Here is a 7,244-nt window from a genome sequence, read left to right as displayed (position 1 = left end):
GTAACAACAACAAACAACAACAACAACAACAACAACAACATGACAACAATAACAACAATCATCATCAGTGCTTTTTTCTGGGGGGGGGGGACGCAGGGATACGCATACCCCTAAACATTTTGTGAATCTAAGTCTGGCCTCACTGAGGGGCCGTAGTTCAATATGAGTAGGAAAATGAGAGTACCTCTAAACATTTTTTAAGAAAAAAGCACTGGTGATGATGATGATATTTACAACCTGCCAATCTGGCTGGGTTGCCCCAGCCACCAACACATAAAAACATAATAAAAACATCAAACATAAAAACATCAAACATTAATTAATCCAATACAAAAGTCACAATAACGTGGTTATTGTGGTCACCCTAGCAGATGATCTTTGTCAGGAAAGGGACAAGGGGAACGTGAGCTTCTTTCTTATATTGACTCTTTTGGTGGCTTTTGATACCATTGGCCATGGGGATTTCCTCCTCCTGCTATGCGGGCTGGGTGCTGGAACACTATTTTATGGTGGTTCTGGCACTACTGTAGAGTTGTTTCCAGAAAGTAGCACTGGGAAGGATGCTTTTTGGTCTCCTGGCATTTGTGCTGGGCCCTATTTTGTCTCCAGTGCTGTTTATCATTGATATGAAACCATTAGGAGTGGTCATTAGCAGATCTGGAATGAAGTGTCACCTGCCTGAACCTGTAAGCAGGCGGGCAGAGAGCTGAATCTGGGTTAAAGTACATCTTTGACAGGTAGGTGGGGTCACTCACATGACACATCCATTGCCTGCCATCATAATGACATCAGGTGACAACTTGAACGTGGGACTTCAAAGACGTTGCCTTTCAGCATCCAGGGCTGCTGAGAGACATAATTTTGAAGTCTGGTGCTGAGAGGCACTGCCTTTGAAGTCCCTTTGCAAGAAGTTTGCATCAAAACAGCTTGAAAGTGGACTTTAATGTGATGTCTGTCAACATTTATCAGCTAAAAGGGGCTGAAAAACACCACCATTCAGTTTCAGTACCAACAGTTGCAAAAGAACATTGGAGTGTTGGTAGCCATGCCTTTACCTGCCTCACACCTGACATCACATATGGCATTAGGGGTGGGAGAACTCCTGACTTACCCTACGGACTAAATCTGAGGTTGCCAATGTGGTGTCTATGGGTGCAATGGCAACCTTGAGAACTTCCCCTGGCACCCAAGAAACCTCTGTGCCACCCCTCCGCACTTACAGCTTCTCAACAATGAGGTGGACGAAGACAGTTATTTTTTCCTTCCCACATCAAAATGTTAGGGAAAGAGTGGTGCCATTTCCCATTTCCTCTGCCAGCTGTTTATGCTTTCTAAGGTTCAAATGACACCTGGGCAGCCAAACAGAAAGTGGAGTGACAACAAGAGAAAAAGGAAAACAATCTTGAAGCCTGGAAGCAGAAAACCAAGCCAAGAGGAAGTGGGGTGCCACATGAAACCACACACACACACAGGTCCCCCCAAAACAGGTTCAATATAAATCACACAATTGAAGCTTTTATATGTCTCCTCCCACCACCCCCCCACAAACCATGAGATCATACCTGTCCGCAATGACTGAACCTTAAGAACCACGTGTCATGGGCGAGGAGTCAGCTTCGCTGCTGCACAGCAGCCTGAAGGGGGAGAAGGCGGAGTGACTCCACCTGCAACTGATTAGCCTTCAAGGACACAGAGAAGGCACTGATGAGAACCAGCTGGCTTCAGCCTTCTTAAACAGAGCTCTCAGCAGCAACCAGATGCTGGAAACCTGCTTGCTGTTGCCCTCTGAATAGCTGTGACAAATTTTGAAACAGATGAAGTGTGATTGCTGAACAGGATGGACTACTGACCTATAAATTACCTTGCTCCTTTGTGCTCTCTATCTAGACCAGGCATCCCCAAACTGCGGCCCTCCAGATGTTTTGGCCTAAAACTCCCATGATCCCTAGCTAGCAGGACCAGTGGTCGGGGATAATGGGAATTGCAGTCCAAAGCATCTGGAGGGCCGAAGATTGGGGATGCCTGATCTAGACCCTTCACTTAGTGACTACCCACTGGATTCCCTGACCACTGGATGGTCTATGTCAGGGGTCAGCAAACTTTTTCAGCTGTGGATCGGTCCACCGTCCCTCAGACCATGTGGTGGACCGGACTATATTTTGAAAAAAATAATGAACAAATTCCTATGCCCTACAAATAACCCAGAGATGCATTTTAAATAAAAGCACACATTCTACTCATGTAAAAACACCAGGCAGGCCCTACAAATAACCCAGATATGCATTTTAAATAAAAGGACACATTCTACTCACGTAAAAACATGCCGATTCCTGGACCATCCACGGGCTGGATTGAGAAGGCGATTGGGCTGCATCCGGCCCATGGGCCTTAGGTTGCCTACCCTTGGTCTACGTGGATTGCTGATTGTGTGACCCTCAAAATGGATTTGACCTCGTATGCTGACTCTGCTAAGCATATCCCAAAGACTCTACTGTTTGTTTGGCCTCATGATGCACCAAGCTCTACGTGCTTGACAATAGAACTACAACATCATTTTCCAACACTGACATGCACATAAATGGTGATGGCAGGTATGTTCCATGACTTGGTGGTAGCTGCTTCAGCATCCTGTGCAAATATCATGAGGATTCACGAGGATGTGAGCCTTGGATCAATGCCCTTCAATTCACATACTGTACATAGCTGCCAAGTTATCCCCTTTTTAAAGGGAAATTCCCTTATGCTGAATAGGCTTCCTCGTGAGAAAAATATGATACTGTATTCAGTTGAAACCAATCCTGATGGTTTTTAGAAATCTTGTAAAAACATTTCTATTGACTCAGGCAGTTGATTAGTTGATTTGAGGGAGGAGCTTTGCCATTCTGTGCTCATGTGTACTTTAAATTCATTACTGCTGCAGTTTGATGATTTAAAATATTGTTTTATTGTACATTATTAAGTTGTACCCTGCTCTGGGATTGATTTTAATGAAGAACAGGTTCTGAATCATCTAAAAATGAATAGCAATCATAAATAAAAAGGTTGGCAAGCCTAGAACCAGGTACAGCAGAGAATATTTTGACTTTTGTTTCTGCAACGATGGTGTCAGTAGTGACTTGACCTTCCATCTACTCCCTACAATGCTGCTTCACTCTCCATGCTTGCTGTTGCCCTCTGAATAGCTGTGACAAATTTTGAAACAGATGAAGTGTGATTGCTGAACAGGATGGACTACTGACCTATAAATTAGCTGGTGTAACTTTGGATTCGAGGCATGTCACAAGCTTAGCTGTGTCATTTTTACATATTCTGCTTGAAGCACCGTATCACCCAGTTACAAGGAAACATTATGAGGTTAGGGGTTTTCCAGTGAACCACAAAATATGAGCTAATTGGCCACAAACACACATTCTTTAATTACATACCAATTTCCCTGGATATTTGCAGTTTTTGGCTATCTCAGGCGCTCAAACATTTTGTTGTTGTTGTTGTTTAGTCGTTTAGTCGTGTCCGACTCTTCGTGACCCCATGGACCATAGCACGCCAGGCACTCCTGTCACGCCAGGCACTCAAACATTTTATGCAGGGGAAAAAACATATTGCACCCATATGTGTGAGTTGGGTGAACAGTGTATTTAGACTAGGAGAGGGGAATCTGCATTTAATTCAAATAAAACACAGTGTGAACATGCCACATTCACCCTAACTTACCTCACAGAGAATACAATGGGATAACTTCATATATGCCACCTTGAGCTCCTTGGAAAATGTGTGGGAAAGAAAAATAGAGGAGCAGGGTGGGAACTATATTTTCTACGTCTTTCCTGAAAGTTTAATTGTTTCAGCTATAGGCTAAAACAAAGCACAACACAGGAAAGCAAGAAGTTAGGCAACGAGCAAGGAAGAAATACATACAACGTAACAGAAACACGGAAAGAAACAATCCCACATCAAGCAAAGATCTAGGTCAAAATCAAGGTCACAAATCACAATATGAGAGCCAAAGCATTTTTGTCATAGGTTTACAATTGTCAGGGGAAATGTAGCATCAGAAAACTCCTTGTTGAACATGACATGGTACTTTCTTTAGAAACTTATTCCGAAATAAGAGTGAAACATAGTGAAGAATGATTTCACCACAGTGATGTAGACTGAAAGGCATTTTATATCACTCTTCTTTAACAGGGCCAATTGTTTTAACCCCAGTAAAGTCAAAGTCCTCCTTAAATTATACCTAGAGAAATATATATTTTCCATTCCATGCAGCAATGTTGCCATTGAATGCCAAGGTGCTATACTTTGACAATAAAAACAGTTTACTATTGAAATAACTCCTAGAAAAACGCTGTGATCTAAATGGGAAACATCTCTCAACTCTGATCTTAGCTGAAAGATTTGCTTTTAGCAATTATCAGGACAAGGTGTACATGGAGGGGGTCAATATATAAGAGTTATTTCCCAAAATGGTCAATAATGGCCCCACATGCCTGGCCCCACATAACTTCCACATGATTCCTTCATCTTCAGTCAAGTCTGCTCTGAACGATTCCCCCAGCATCCCATATAGGACAGCAACAGCCCCCTACTCACCACAATATTTTGATCTGTGTTTCTGTGATTTAAAGCCATATACAGGGTCCATTCAAAGCCCAATCCAATTTTGCTCATTCACAGGTGGTGAAGGAGGGTTGTAATAGGGTGCAGGAGGAAATGGCTTGCCATCATCTAGTATAATTCCTAAGGGAATTATGGGAAATTAAAATGGCAACTGAGAATGGGAGCTTTCCTCTTAGGGCTATTATTGGAGGGTGGGAAGATCGTCAGAATAATGGATGGGGAGGGAAAGGTTAAGTCTCTCCTCTCTGTGTACTGTGATCCCAAAGACTAATGCCTCCAACTTTTTATTGTTGTTGTTGTTGTTTAAAAAAAAAACCCTTACAGTGCCTCATAGTGATGAATTTAGCATGTATGACCAATAAAGTTTAGTGCCATAGCTGAACATTTTGCAAGCATACTGCTATCATCTTTTTTGTGAGTCAGAATTATAATATGCAGTTCCTGATGGACGAGCCTGGCAGAATAACTCAGGAAAACATCTGCAATGTGCAATAAATAGAAAACTATTTAACACCCCACCACCCCAAATCCCAGGAAAATATGAGAGTGGCACGGGGGTGGGCGGGCAGAAGTTTCACAAAATTTCATGCACTTTCATCTGTTGAGCCTATAATTAACCTATTTTTTTTTACCTTATGTGTGATCTTAAGAGTGTAAAAAGTAGAACATTTAAGGCTAGGATATGGATGATATATGGATGATGATAACAATCTGTTCGATATTATTGCATGAGACTGAACAGCAAGTGAAATTTTAAAACCACATTTATTTTAATACAAAATGTGTTGCACCATTACAGAAGTAATCTCCTCTGTGTATTTTCACATGCATGGATAAATTTAGCATCTACATTTAATTGTAAAATTATGCTGGTCTCCAATACTGTTGGTAAATCTTTGTAGGAATGTTTTTTCCTTTTTGTGCTTTTTCAATCAGTGCTGCAAAATTGCTTTTCCAGCTGTAAGTGTTGCCATGCTGAGTATTACAAATTGTGCTTAATTTATACTATAAGTTAACCTATACTATAGGTCCCATAGTATATGCATCAAAGCTGCAACAAGTGTGCTGTGATTAAGTAAAAAGCAATAACACAACCCATAGTAATATTGGGTACAATCTGTCAAGTAATGCTGCTGTGCCACCTCCATTCCTTAAGGACCTGCACAAAAATTGGATAGAAGTTACACAGTAGCATGTCATCTCAACTGTTATCTCAAATTTTGAATTGCAGGTAGATGCTTTAAAATACCATGCACTCTGTTGGTTAGAGTACTTCTTACACAGTACAACAAAAGCATTTTCAAACACCTAGAAGCATATAGCATCTACACTTTAAGTGTATTTACAAATTCAACAAAATATCTACATATAAAAAGCTTACTTAAAATTAAACTTGATGCAAGTTATGAAAAACCAATTTATTGGCAAATGAAACTGAGCATTCCGTCAACCATAGGTTGTTATATAAAATTTCATATTTGGAGGTAACCATTTCTGTGATATTGATTGTGTGTGTGTGTTTGCTGAAAACATTCTAACAGATGATAGTGGTAATTTATGACTAAACTTACTTAACATTTGTCAAATTTCACTTGAATGCTGTGACTCTTGAGTAGCAGCTTCATGCCAAGCATAATGGTAAAAGTGGTGTCAGAGGGTCTTGGACTTACTGGGAAAGGAAATGTGCTTTTGTGAGCATGGTATCTTAGAATATCATGAGATTTTTTTGTGTGTGTTTCCCCGTGTTAGCAAAATATACTAATTCAGCCATCTTTGTGTAAACTGCATAAGGCCATGAAAGTGTAAGTTGCATTAGCATCTCTATCGTTTATCTCCAGAAAAGAAAGAAACTTTAATGAGTTTTCTATCACTTAAAAACGAACTCTTCTGCACCTGTTGAACATATCTGGGGATTTAACAATAATTAAATTACTTTGGCAATGGTGTCAGTTCATTAGTCATACACTATTGTACCAGCTTACTGAGGTGCAACACAAACCGCAGGGAGCATTTCCTTCACAAGTTCCATCCAATTAATTGAATTGTGAATTTTGAATTTGCTACTTTTCATTTCAATGCTACCTTGAATAAGAAAAGTTCCCGATTGGTTATGACCAGCTACAGTACATTATAGAACGTACACTTATATAAAGGCACTGAATGTATTTTGCCCTGTACGGTTTCTGGAATATTTCTATATCATTTGAAAATTTCACTTCCATAACTGTATAAATTCCAAAATGCATTTCAATGCATGTTGTTGTATGTCCTAAAAAAGAAGAAGATACAATGTACATTGGATGTCAAAAAGAGAACACTGTGCTGCAGTAATACTTGGATTAGAAAGGCTACAAGAGGAGCAAAAGAGCAGGTATCAGGATCTCAGTAAGCATCAGCAAATGCAAGTATCATACTTAAAAGTCATTTATCAATCATATACTGTACATACTGTTCCTAACTGTCTTGCAAAAAGACATAATGATATCTAGACAATTAAGTCACCAATTTCACAACAATGTCCACAAAGACATTGAAGTTCTATATAATACTACTATAACACTCTGACAATGAAAATGGGCTTCATATCCAGGGATTCAGTTGAGGACTGCATAACGAAGTATCAAAAC

Source organism: Zootoca vivipara, chromosome 10 (assembly GCF_963506605.1).
Source record: "Zootoca vivipara chromosome 10, rZooViv1.1, whole genome shotgun sequence".
In the NCBI taxonomy this organism is placed as follows: domain Eukaryota; kingdom Metazoa; phylum Chordata; class Lepidosauria; order Squamata; family Lacertidae; genus Zootoca; species Zootoca vivipara.
The sequence above is the reverse complement of the archived record's forward strand: the minus strand, read 5'-3'. Positions refer to the sequence as shown.